The 14,629-nt window shown below is 40.6% G+C and overlaps 1 protein-coding gene across 1 annotated transcript in view; it reads left to right on the top strand.

Annotated features, from left to right (window-relative positions):
• si:dkeyp-14d3.1 (transmembrane protein 132C) overlaps positions 1–14,629 on the top strand; it is a 147,562-nt gene that overhangs the window by 39,063 nt on the left and 93,870 nt on the right. The gene's annotated exons all lie outside the window — the stretch shown is intronic.

Raw genomic sequence — 14,629 nt, 5'->3', positions numbered from 1 at the left:
TGTCAAACATCGCCCCATCTTGTGCTGAGTTTGCTGATTTAAAATTTGGCTCATTAAGTTTTCTAGATTTTTATTAGCTTGTAGAGAGTCTGGCCTTGGCTTGGTGAGGTTCTGTTAACAAACACAGCTGCCAAAAGCTGGGCACACCGAGAGGCAGCAGCAGAGCAGAGGGATATTAAACTCCAGCATATACACCCCATTGTTCCCACACTGCTCCATGGGGGGGGCTCCTATTATCTGTCTGGGATCCTTGTGATGGCTCCCTTAGTGAAAATACAGGGTTGTAAACCCACGAATGGCTTTCATATATTGACCATATACCACTGGATGTGTGATGGGATTACATCATAGGTTTTTTTTTTTTACACTGCATGTGTTTATTGCCCAGTAAAACTTGTTTAGAAGGAAACATAAATGTATAGTAAAGAAACAGCAGCTCTTTTTAAAGACACAGTATTTATAAAGCTCCAAGCTATAGAAATCTGTACAGCATCTTCTCTGCTGGTGTGCGCACAGTTCCACTTTCAACCTTATAGAGTCCTCTGTGGACAAATCCATGGCCAGCACAGGTCCGGATGGAAGAAAGAAGTTTCTCTCGATTTATCATCATCTGATTGTTGGTATATTTTGCAAGGAGGTTGCAGTTATTGGGTTGGGAGTCACATAATCCAACAACCTGTTTTTTCCACAGGGAGCATCAATCCTGTGTAGCTGCGTGTGGCCAGACAAATACTCTGAGATTGCGTAATTGCCGGGCTTTGCTGGTTGCCTCGGGTGCTTGTGGAGCCCATGCAAGAATCATATAATGGCTTTGAGATGTCTCTCCGGTGTGCATTCAAGATCCTATCACAACATATGCCTCGATATGCTACTGCCTGTACTATAGACAGTCATTGGCGGCTATAAAATAAGCAAATTTGTCTTTTTTAGTTACATTTGTCCCAATAAAAGCATGGCAAATGTAGCAAATAAACAGAAGAAAGAACCAAAGGATTCAGGAAATAGCCTCCTGACAATTAAGACATAAATATCACACCCTAGACTTTATGTTAGACTCTGTTAGCGAATAATTCTATGCTTGTGTCTCTTTCTGTTCAAATCACTGGTTACATTTGTAACCGCCTTGTCCAAATGTTACTCGTAAGACTAACATGTTATTTGGATGTCGATGAATACGAAATACATTAAAGCTCACAATAAAATATCCTGCTGGAAGGCTAATAGAGGCCAAGCTCTCACTACTGATGAATATATTGACAAGAACAGAGCCTCAGAGATCACAATACATTTCCCGCTCCCTACATTATACATGCAGCGGTAATTATGTCTTTGTAGAATGACTGAATTAAATTACAATTATTCCTTCTATCTGTTATTCAGTCCTAATTAACTGGTAGGTTTTATTCAATCTACTGTCTTTTACTTAGACTTTCCTTTGCCCCTCACACTTTTATTCCCTTCTAAGCGCAAACATGATCAAAGTAGTTTTCTTATAATTAATTACAGTCTCTAAGCTAGGGCCCCACTTTAGCCTGTAGTTTCATGTTTAATTTAGGATCAGTAACTCGTAGATTCTTTCAAGCGCACAGTAACAGTTATCTATATTCAATTCTTACTTTAATCTTGTTGTAAACGAAATTATATTGATATTATTAAGAAGGATTTAAATGGCATCGAGAGGCACACTCACCTCTGACCACATCCGTTATATAGCACACTTATTGTAATAAGATTCGACTAAAAGATCGTGCATTCATTACCCTCATGATGACCCCAGAAATATAGCATATAACACCCAAACCTTATCTCTTTGGCTCAGTTTGACTGTATTGTCCATTAAATTGTGAATGATGCTCAGCCTATTAGCGGTCGGGAAGTACAGAGATATGATTTAATGCTGTTTCTTGGAGGGAACACAATAAGACGAAATTGAATGGTTTCCTTATTCACTTTCACGGACTTTAATGTGCCCTTAAAACTCTATAATTGGCACTGTAACTGGTCATATTATATCCTCCCTGACACTTGTAGCCACTTGTTCGTTGACAATGGCTAATTATCTCACATAGTTGCATTCTGGAGGTTGTGGGATGTAAATAAAAAGTAGTCAGCAGTTAAAAACATGGTGATTCTCAAGGGCTGTTTCACTCCTCTGTACTTCAGACTTCCAGATAAGAAGGACACTAGTAAAAAATTATAGGATTATCCTTCCACTTTGTATAAGGAGTAATTTAATCACTATTAGTAGTCAGAAATTTAAAAGACTTAAGGCCAAATTTTTGTGTGTGGATGCTTTAATAAATTATTTAGAAGCCTTAATTCGAAATAGCCCCCTTGACAGTATTTTCTTAAAGGATTTTTTAAAGTAAGTGAGATGAGAAGATCAATGAGACTTTCATGTCTTTACACCAAATCAGATGCCAGATATCTTAGCTTAGCTCAGCACAGGTGGAAAGTGCTAGCTCATCTCTGCTCAAACATAACAAAACACTTGAGCTCATTAATTAGGAGAGTATCCTGTTCATGTAATCCTCATAAAAACAACACATTGTGTTTCAAGCATCTTCCTGTATATCACTATATCCATGGCCTGCATCGAGTCTTGCTTTGGGCTTTTATTTAATCATTATCTTCACAGATGACCTTGAGTCCAGGTTCAGTGGTTTAAGCATTGAACTGATGACACTTTACGACAGATTTATGTATTGCAATGGTGTTACTCCTCAAGCCGCAAACTGAGCATTTTGTACACCCTAATGTCCAAAACTGTCCTAAGAAAAACACAGAACCAAATGTCCCAAACAATGCAAGTAATTTTAAAGCTAACTCTTAGAATCAGTCAGCTTAAGAGACAAATGTGCCCAATTGCACGGCTTAGATTTCTTTGCCATGGATGGCCTGTTGTATAAATTCTTAGTGATTTGGCCTTTCGGGAGGCATCATGCTGCAATGTATGAAAAGCCCAAGGACACTAGCTGTTCTGGGACTGAAATAATCAGCGTTTGCTGTTTTTTTCGATGTGTTAATTTAATTCCAAAAAGCACTTGAAGTCCAGCCAAAAGGCAAACAGGGACACTTTACATTTATTTTGTGTTGATTTTTCTATACTTGTGACAGTAAAACCTGCACCGTTTTTGCTGTCTGCTGCATTTTATTGTAAAACTTTGCATGACTTACCTGGTTTTATCTAGCCCGGGCAGAAGCGTCGTGGTATTTAGGGTGGATGTGCCTCCATTACCCTTTTTTATGATCTTCATATTGGATTTCAATAGGTCAAAAAAAATAAATAAATGGTTTGCACATAATGTCTGTCCCAATTCCGATGACTGCTGTGCAAAATCGTGCTGCCGGAAAACACTTCATATGTATTATTTACACAGTTCGCCCCCACAATGTGCCGCAATTAGTGTGTATCTGGTTGATCCAGAGATCAGGAAAGTCAAATGTAGCAGCAGCTCTGCTCTGTACAGATAGAAGCGCAGCCCCCTGTGATCACAACCCCCTGTCACAGGGCATGGGCCCTCCTCCTCAGATCCGCATCAAATCAGTTGTGTCAGACACAGTGCCATTATACTTCCATACAGTAGACAGATTTTCCCCTCTTCCTTTCTTGCTTATAGCTGCTTTTCAGTGGGAGTACGAAACATGTTCTGAATGCCTAATACTAATCTGTCCTGACATTCAAATTATAAGATCAGTTTCTACACGTATGCGTGTGCTATACAGCACCATGCAGTTGTTCTGACGCCATGCACTCAAACCACCACTCAGACTCATGCACTATAGTCCTGTCTTAATTAGGATGCCAGAAACCCTTTGTGTTAAAATGCAGTTCACATGTTTTAATTAAAAATGAATGAGAAACACTTGCAAATCCTGACTTATTGTCTAGTTTTTCCATGTTTCCATAGCTACCAAGTCATCTCCCACCAGGAAGTAAAATGGGATTCAGAGCTGTTCTTTTTTTGTGACCACTGACTAACCCATTCGTTCAAAAAGCAGCTCCATAATGAAAGTGAATAAATTCAGGTAAAATTAACTGTAAGCACAATTCCACCCACATTTGTTGCATCAGTTAGCAACCCCCCCCCCCCCAAAATCCGGCAGATATGTGAGCATCATTTTTTCATTCATGTTGTATATTTCAACTATTTCTCCTAAATATATATTTGTCACAAATCTGTTGCTAAAATTAGGACTGTGTCTCAAAATTCTACTCATTTTCACTTCAAAAGGGCGAATAGACCAGATAAAACATTCAACCTCTTGTTGAGCCTGACTTCAAAGAATCTGGAGTATCAAATGTCAGGAGGGGGGCACGAACATCTGAATAAAATGTCATAACAATCTTTCCAAATCTTGTTGAGATGTTTCAGTGTAGTATCCCTCCATAGAGCCACGACTGTACTGTAGAATGACTTAAAATTGTTTCTTCTGCTCCATTATTAGTGAAGGAATTGGTCCCCATCATGGGAAGCTCCGTGCTGACTTATTTAAAACGTGACAAAGCTCCTGCTCAGAGGGCCACATCAGCTGCATGATAAAGGAAATCTGCAATACGTCTTTACCTCCTCAAATCAACAGCAGTGTTGCTGGAGAGCAGCGGTGACTTGAGGAAAAAAATGTCATCAAGGAAGACGAGTGTTCATACAAGCTGCCTCAGTGATTAAAATGACAATCTGTTTGTGCTCACAGCTTGATTGCTGGCAGTCTGTAGCTTCAGGGAGCTTCGCCCAATCTTTAGTTATCTGTGAATTCTCCACAGTGAAATTTGTCATCAAGTCTATATTTCATTAGAACAGCTCAGGTCCTTAAAAAAGGCCTTAAATTTAAATTGTCATTCTTGTTTTGCTGTTGTTGATTTGTCAGGCAAAGCTGGGTTTGCGACCTTGCATTATGTGCTTAATATGCTTAATTTACTATAAAGCTTGGTAACATTTACCATAACAATTCTTAATAAATGGTAGGTGCATAGTTAACAACATTTTATTTTTAACAATCAATTCGCTGTAGAAGTTAACTGTTTGTAAACCACTCTATAAATATTATTTCGTTGTTATTATAAACTTAAAACTGATATTTTTAAGACTTTGCAAATGGTTAATAAATTGATGCAGTGCATCTATAAGAAGGATGTGAACAATATGTTATATGGGTGTGTGGGTATGTGTTTTATCTCACATATCCTTCCGTCTCCTGGAATTATGCTCACATGCCTCCTGTATGTTTGGCTTTGTTGATTAATTTAATATACCATCAACCTGCCAGGGATTCCAGATGAAATTTAGTCTCTGTGACTAAATTTGCATGCAGCATCCCTTTTAAATCAGCATAAATATAAAATGATCAGTAATCACTGACAAGTAATTACCAAATATGTTATATAAGATGTGAAGTGTGATATAGTTCAGAAACATTAGCATTAATATTAATTATTTAGTAAACATTGGCAAAATTGCTTAGAATAAAATAACTATTTAATAGTTTATCTAACGGTGATCTTTAGACTTTGTTTGCTGCTTCTGGAGCACATGAAGTTTGTAGGAGGACTTTGTAGGAGGCAGATTGCATGTCATCCAGTAACGGCGGGGTGGAGCTCAAGAGGTTAGGCAGGCCATTTTCTGATCGGAAGGTTGAATGTTCGGTTCCTGGAGCCAGTGTAAATACATCCCAAATATCCCTGGGAAAGATACTAACCCCAGAGTGCCTGGAGAGCACCCACGCAAACACAGGGAAAACATGCAAACTCCTCACAGAAAGCCCATATGGAAAAGAAATAGTAAAAACTTATAAAAGACTTGCATAAGATGTGGCCTACTTCATATAGTGAATCATATAAGGTTTACATGATTTACTCATGAAAGTGGCCACTTTCTCATTACTTACATATATTTTTTTAGTAAGTATCCAAAACATACAAGTTTCATTTATATGATTTTTCAATGGACCTTATATCGGTTTTTACTCTTGTATGCTTTTCATACAAGTTTCACACAAGACAGATACCAACTTTATAAGATTTATATATATCTTTCCATATGGGAGGCCTGGCCAGTTGATAGAGTCGAACTCAGGACCTTCTTGCATTGAGGCAAACCACTAGTGCCAACCACCGTGATAAATTGCATTGCCACGAAACTGTTGCTTCACATCCTGCTTACTTGACTAAATTCTAATCTGAGTTTATATACAGGTGGTTATTATAAAGTCTTATCCACTTACAAAGGAGTTGTAAGTGTGTGTGTGTGTGTATGTGTGTGTCAAGTGTACTATTTTAATCAGCCATTTCCTCATTCGCTCACTCCCCTGATGGAAATGGAGCAGAAATCTACATTATCAAAATGCAAGCTCCCTTCCTTACATTTCATCCTCTTCCTCCTGTAATAACCTTTGGAAGAAACTGTTATTAACCTGAAGAGACCCTGTTCTTGTAAAAGGAATATGGAGGTAGAATGTGAAATGACTTAAAGATTAGATATGCCAGGAAGTCACACAGGGATAATGTAATATTTGGCTTGAACTTGCAGTGTAGTGCTTGGGCTTCTTGTTTAAATGAGTGATTTGATGGAGACGTTGTGCCTCGCCTTTGCTGAACAGTATATCTTGATAATGCAAACATGCTTCCCGGGTATAAATTAAATGCTCCTCTTCTTGCATCTTAGTGCGCTACATCTGCCTCGGTGTTTACAGCTTGTCTCGCCTCTACCCCAACACCTCGGGATTTGACCACTCAGATGCTGAACTCTGGCATTTTACATGCACTTCTAGATTTGGTTATGTTATTCAACTGTCTGGCATTTCCAAAGGTCACAACCTTTACTTGTTCATTTGGTGCTTTTGATGTCAGTGTTTCTGTGTTCAACATGAGTTTTCCCAGGACAGATGTCAGAGGTATGGGCCTTGTTAGGGCAGCAGAAGGGGCTGATCGGTACGACTGATCAATCCTCAGCAGGTCCTGTGTGATCTTTTCTGCCTCTCACTCCCTCCTTTAACTGCCAAGCCTAATCAATGCACCAGTGGTTCATCCAAGACAGAAGTAGAGAATTAAAGGTCCAATTGTGGCAAGATGTGCAAATCAGGGGCCATAAGAAGAGAAAACACCAAATCGCTGATCCCAGTCTTCTCCCTCAAAAATTCTAAATTCTGCATCTCGGATCTTTACACCGTACTCTACAATGTGCGCCTTTCCTATAGAGAGCAGACCTGTCCTGTATGGTGTGTATTTTCCATAGAGAGACACTGAGAATATGACAGGTCCTCCTGTAGCATTAGGCATTATCTGACAGTGGGGAAAGAAAAGCAGAGCAAAGTGGTTGGTCTGAGTGGCTAAAGACTGAGAGTGATGAACTGCGGTGGCCTCTTTCTCTCCTGTGAAAGGAGGCTGGGCTCATCCTGCAGCAGGAAGGTTAAGGATTTATCATTGACCAGAAAATTCAAGTGTGTGTGTGATCAGGGTGGCTGGCCCAGCTCTGGGCTAAATGGAAGACTAATGGATAGAGGGAGCGAGCCTGACGGGCTCTGAGGAGCCCTGTTCGCTCCCCCTCCACCTGTCATCCATCACATTTCCAGCTGATACTGGGAGATAGCTGAGCCACACTGGTGGGAGGGGGGGCAAAAAGAGCAGGCGGAATGAGGGACAGCACCAGCTGGACGAGGACAGGGACACAGATGTGACTACTACATGTCTTTAGGAGCAGTCGGTGTTTAGCAGCCATTTTCATCCCCAGATGGAGGAAAAGAGAAGCCTGTCTGTTTGGGGAAGGATGATACCACAGGCTGTGCTCAAACTACAAGTACTCTAACAAGACTAAGTTGACAATCAGTGCACTCAAACAGCATTCAGAGTACATCTTCAGGGCTAATTAGATTTTCCAAAATATCAATGAGCTGTTTGTATTATCCCGCAACACCTAAATGGATGAAAGAGGCTAAAATGAATGGGAGAGAATGAGGCGAATGGCTTAGTGACTATTAGTATTGAAGCTTATGTAAGTAAATTAGAGCTCTTTGTGTTTTTATCAGTAAAAAGGATATAGTGCCATTTATACAACAGGGTTGTCCTCCCAGCGAGGAAGCTTTATGGGAACCTTTTCACATATCACTGGCTGTCCTTTCTCTTTGGGAGACAGTGACACACACGCACACACACACACACACACACACACACACACACACACACACACACACACACACACACAAAATCCAGTGAAATGGCTTTTTAAAGTCCTTTTATATCAGCTCAGATTAGAGTTCTTTTAAAACAGATGTCACCTTGAGGGCAAAGAAAAGAGATTATAAATTATTTGATCACCTCTCTACCACGAATCTTTTACCATGGTCGTGCCACAGTCCTTAGATTTAACGTCAGAAATACTATCCTTTCAAAGTTAATGCTTAGCTTGGCTTTTCAAATAAAACAGGGAACAAGTGATTAAAAATCTAGATCAAAAGGAAAGGATTTGATCATGAATTGCAGTCCCATTGTGTAGTGGATAGGAAACTAAAGCATTCTGTTGTTTGGTAATTTAAGAGAATGGTATCTGCCACCGAGCACAAATCAGGGAATATCCATCCATACATGCATCCATTTTCTTCCACTTATCCGATTCTGGGTCGTAGGGAGGCTGAAGCCCAGCCTAGCTGCTATCGGGCCATGGGCAGGATATACCCTCGATAGGTCACACTCACATTCACACCTACGGGCAATTTAGAATAATCCGTTAACGTACATCAGAGTACACAAAAAAAACAAGCTCACACAGAAATGCTTCGGCTAGATGGCAGATTCATGCCTTCTTGCTGTAATACAACTGTGCAACCCTACCATGGCATGTGCTGATTTTTATTGTATAATATATTTAGTTAGGTGGTCTAGCTGTCCATAAAAGATTCTAAAGCTATGGCAGAATTACTATAGGCAATCCAGATGATTTTGTATATCTTTACCTGCTTCTTAAAATACAGTTTTTTCCTCTCCTTAAAAACAGAAACTTTGCTCCTCCTTGTTGTGAGTCTTTTGGGAATTTAATCAAGCCTGATTAATTTGGAGGAGCAGGTCTAACTGCTTCTTCGTCCAATCAGAAAATCTGCATATTTTCACATCAAAGGGTGCTATGACAACACACAAGTGTCGGGTTAATTAGGTTAATTAGCCTAACACTTCAGGTTGTTTATTGGTCTCACCTTTGATACCTTGACTAGGCAATCAAAGGAGAATCCGAAAACCTCAAAATGAAGCAATTTCTATATGCAGCCTGAATATAAATCCAGACTAATGCTTGTAATTTAGTGACTGACATTTATCAAGTCTTCTGTGCACTTTCAGCTTATTGCACAATTAAAAAAAATATTTCAGAAAATCTGTGGGGGAAAAAACAAAACATAATTACCGTCTATTTTTGGTTTTGCTTTAAGTACAGCTTCAGCAGACTCTGATGAGAAAAGGAAGTTGCAGAGCTGATGTAAAACTGCCAACTCAGATATTAAAAATGTTTCTTCATGTAATTTCTGCCGCCCACCGGTTTGGACCAAAGTCAGTCTCCCTTCGAGTATTCTCTCCTTCACCTTTTCTGGTTTTTAGTGTATCATCTTGTATGGCGGTGGCTCTTGACACTTTTGTATACTGCGGCTGTTAAAATGCAAATTTCACAGGATTCAGCTTTCCTGTTCTGTCGGCAATTTACAGTATGACGTCCCCATCTCCTTGCCACTGAGCAGAGATGTGAGTGTCAGCTATATCCATCCTCCTGAGCCTCTGTAAAATACCTTTTTGCACAGACTGCAGCACTGTTCCTTTCAGGCTCTGAGGCACGGCGACCAGCGCTTGTTACAAGCACCTTACTCTTGGGTCTCGAATGTTTTAGGCCCTGACATTGTTTGCACATCTGCTGTATGTGTTTTAAGGTGATGGTAGTTCAGGGAAAACCTTAAGCTGTGCTGTTTCCTAGATGCATTCAGATAGCTGTGATAGCTCATCTCCTGTGTAAACACTGGGAGGCTTCAAGACCCTTTACAGCAAGAATAAATCTCAGACAAAACAAGCCCATGAAAGACGGTGGCATGATAGTATATTCATGTCACACTCTATTGTAATGCCAAAATGAACATTATGCAGGGCACCTTGCCACCTTTAGATTGCATACAACAAGGGCAGGGCGCTATCTGGCTGATGTAAAGTTTTTAATGCGGACCTGCTGTATTTATTAGACGTGTGGTGATCGGAGACATGTCTGCCCATTGCAGATGTTCTGATAGAATTGGTCCTTTCCCAAGAGGAAAGTGTCTCCTCAGTGGTAGTTTGTTATTTGCGGCACTAAAATATGCACAGAAGCACTAAGAATACATCTCTGTCTTTGTGGAGTTCCCTGTTGCCGCTGTGTAGAGTTTCATCAAAGATGCTGGAACAACATTGGCATTTTGTAAACACGTGGGATTAATTGTCACAGTCTCATTAACTCACAGTATGTAGAGTAAACAGCCTTAGCTAAGGTGAAATGAAGCGTACTGCAAATAATGTGCACTTAGCAAGTGGAAACACTGTGCATCTGTGTGTGTGTGTGTGTGTGTGTGGGTGGGGGGTGCGCCGGCTGGCTCAAGGTTGCTTACAGATAATAAGTGGAAATAACAATTGAATGTCAGGAACAGGACAGGATTAACAATTTAGAGACTGAGAGGAACACTTCCTTTTCTCTCCTTTCAGCCCTATCGTGACACCGATTCATACAGATGAAAGAATGAAATAACTAGCCATGAAATAAATATCAATGCATGTGCATCATAGAGTATCAGGTTGTTACACATTCCTTGTGCATTAAATCCTCTCTTCAGTAAGTACAAGAAGGTGTAACTGTGTTTCAGCATATGCAGCTTATCTGGATAGTTTTTTTGGTTATCTCTCCCACATGCTCCACCCTTTTCTGTCCTCTGCCACGTCGGACTACAGATTGTGTCTTTAATATGAGCCGAGCAAAGGCACTGAATAATTCATGCTTCATATTGTCACCTCATACTAATGTGTGTATGGTGTAGTAATGAGAAGGGAAAATGTAGCACTTACAAGTCGATAAACACGGCTTCTTTTTAAGTACTTCTAAGTGTAGCCCAGCATTGCAATAGCCACTTCTATTTAACTTCTGCTTGTTGAGGTCTTCAGAGCCACTGAAGCTGTGTTGTACCATTCATTTTTATTCAAAGCCATAGAAGATCCATTTATTTCCATCAGAGAGTTAGATAAGAAAACCCAAGATTGGAGACCGATCCATTGTGATCAGCGCTGCTTGTCCCGAGTGGTCGTTGTTGTTGTCAGCGTTACATCGCTGAGGTTCTTACAATGCTACTCGGGCTTCTCTCAGGCTCGTGGATGAACAATCGCCGTGCCACTTTTTGATGTGCATAGGGATTTCATTGTGAGTTATGCTGACATGCTTTGACATGTAATTTACTTCAACCTGCGATAACTGATTGTATTTTAGCCAACTGGGGGCTGTGAAAACAAGCTGAGTAGAGCACTGATGTATTACCCTAGAAAGTTATTATGGCAAAATTGTTAGCAAATAGCTGTTTAGTTACACATTCAGCAGATACAGAGCAGCATTAGCATTTATTCAGAATTCCTGTTCCTGGTCACCGGAAAAATCCTATTATTCACTGTCTGTCTGTTTTCCATCTCCTGTTGCTCCTGAGAAATGCCTGATACTTAAACTTCTAATGGTCCATGAGCTACACACCAAATTTGACTGTCTGCTGTTTTCAAGCAGTCACAGTTCCTCTTTAGTAAGAAAACTAAGACTGATCCAACGTAGTAATGCTAATGCCCATATAACCAAATCAGTGAGCTGAAAGATGCTGAAAGACTGCCCAGATGAGAGGAGCTGTAGAGGCTGGCGATAATTATCCACGGGTTCATTACTGTAAGCAGCGCCTCATTTGAGTCTGTGCTTATGCAAAAATATTGATTATAGCAGCTTTAACAATAAGTACTTTGATGTAGTCTGTGTATTATCTGTCATGATGATTTGTCTGGAGTCTTTTCAGACAGTGTTGCCAAAATGCCTCGCAAAAAAAACCAGACAACAACCCTCTAATCTCCCAAGAAAAGAAGAGCACATGCACATTCCTGGAAAGTGTTCCAGGGCCTCTGCTGTTGGAAAAGAAACTGGTCTAAGTCTGTCTCAACCCCTTTCATGGTGAAATTCTCTGTGTACAGGCCTAGCAGAAGCTCTTGTTCTTTGATTCTGTCAGGCTTTTATGTAAAATATGTGAGATCTTAAATGCTTGGGGGAAGATGTTCCTTTTAAAGGCATTCAAAAACCAGGAAACCGTTATTATCTTTGTCTCAGCTGTAGCTTTCAAGACTTGTGCTGTGTGCTTCAGTCAGTTCAAACAAAGCCGGTGTGGATGCGCGTCAGCAGTGCTGATTTTGATGTCAAAACCTGATGTTTGCACACGCAGGTGAAACACACCAGTAAACATGAGAGGTTTCTCGCCTATCTCTCGGTATCATTGCGTGTTTGTGTGCATGTGTGTGTCAGAGTGAGAATCCTGAAGGACACTCATCTGCCCAGGTGGGGTGGGAGAGAGCTTTTGTGCCTTAAGCGCTTCAAGGGCTGCTGCTCTGTCAGGTGAGTCTATCGGGTGTCCTCAGCTGTCGGCCACATACACAGGACAAGGACACAACCGTTGCTGCCCACTTCAACGCAGCTCCTCCTGGGTTTGTCATAGGCTGTGTCACCTGTCAGTCACAGCTGTGTAATATATTGTCAAGTGCACAGGGCAAGGGCACAGCAAGCTGTGCTTATAATTAACTCTGCAGAAGACCTTTGAGTCGTATAATGGGGGTCAGCACACCCCACTGTAGTTTTGGCATTGGCGAAGAATTGTCCTCCATGTGGAGCCGTGTGATTAAAATGACATACTGTGGGTTTCCAGGCAGCAGCGGTGGAGGGGGTGGAGCGAGGTGTTCCATCACTGCTTATTAGGAAAGGTCATCTAGAATAGCTGTTTGTGATTTGGGAAAATAGCCCAAAATTGCAAACTGAGAGGATGTTTTGGAAGTCCCATTTAGAAAGCTTTGTGGTCCTGGTGTTGACCCAACGTGCCCGCACAGTCAGAATCACATGCGCTACAATAAAGTCGGAAAAATTGAACGGTTATCGCTAGGCGACTAAGTGGGACACATTGGGACTGTATTAGTGTGCATACGTCTCCATGGCATTTTTATTTTTGTTAGTCATCATGTGTAGAAAAGTCTAAGCTACGACTAGGATGAAGACAACAGTGAAAACTAGAAAGGACACAGTATTGGGGTTCCTTCTGAAGCCAGAAGTGAATACATGCTCCTTCACATCTTCAAATACAGCTCAAGTGGCCGAAGTGATTATGATTACTTTGATAACCCGGGGCACAAGTGGGTAATATTTTAGCATTAGGCTATATTCATCTCCATGACAACTGATCAAGTGTCCACTGATGATAACCACAATATGTGATTACAAGCTTCAGGAATAATTAATAAATGGGGCAAATAAATATATCTCTGCTGCGAGAGCCAAGAAGGCAACAAAGAAGGTAACAAAGAAGGTAACAACGAAGGCAACAACGAAGGCTAATATAATATATATATAAAATATAGCATTTTTAAAAAACCTTCCTAGACATTTTTGTCATGCGACATTAATCAATTAAGTATATAAATATATAACAGAAAATAAATAATGAACGAAATTTTTTAAAAATTAAATGTAAAAAATCCATATGGATAGAGAGATCTGAGAGCAAAATGTGATGTCGTGTCTAAAGTGTTTTGCTCACACAGGAAATTTCTAGGTGCCAAGAGTCAGCTTACACTGCATGGACTAGTAGCAGTTGGATGACAGCGATACAGCAGCTTAGGTGCCAACAGTGCAGTATGAATTGAGTCTTTAATAGACTGCAATGCCTTCCCTCCGTGGTGTAGTATGCTGTTAGTGGCTCTGTCGTTTTGCATGATTTGAAAAGTTCTGTCGTTACATTAGCGGCCAGTGTCTCCTTCTAATCCCATCTGCGTGGTGGTAACAAACAAGGCGCCGGCAGAGCTGCTCAGCTGAAAGAACAGGGAATCCATGCTTTATACAAAGCACCCCTAATTCAATTGACATTACTGGCTGGCTTTAATGGATTTTACCTGGTGAGCCTGAAAATTGAATATTTTAAAGCATATCAACTCCTTTGGAGTAACTGAAGAGAAGAAGTGCAATTTTCATTTCGTGAGCATTCGGTAATGAGAGGGCAACATAACTGAGATTGTAATCTATTCCTCAGGTTTGATTTGATTCATTTGATTTGTCTTCTGTAATGTGGTGTCCCTCTCACCTGCAGTTTGGGCTTTTATCTCCCTCAAGTCATTTGATGTTTTTCCCCACTGCGTTTTATCCCCGGAGCACAGACTTACGCAGACACAAAGATAAATACTTGCTGCATGCACAGCACTCCAACCTTTTGTACACCTCAGCTCTAGCTTCAGTCACGTCTTTCCGTGATGAGTCAAACTTTTTTTTTTTTTTCGGTGTCATCTCATTGAGCGTCTGAGGTTGTTATTGTTTTGTCTCTCACTGTGTTGATCTCTGTGTGAGGTGGGCGGCCGTCCTTCCCC

The sequence above is a fragment of the Neolamprologus brichardi genome, chromosome 12 (genome assembly GCF_056152115.1).
Source record: "Neolamprologus brichardi isolate AB-2024 chromosome 12, ASM5615211v1, whole genome shotgun sequence".
In the NCBI taxonomy this organism is placed as follows: Eukaryota; Metazoa; Chordata; class Actinopteri; order Cichliformes; family Cichlidae; genus Neolamprologus; species Neolamprologus brichardi.
The sequence above is the reverse complement of the archived record's forward strand: the minus strand, read 5'-3'. Positions and strand labels throughout refer to the sequence as shown.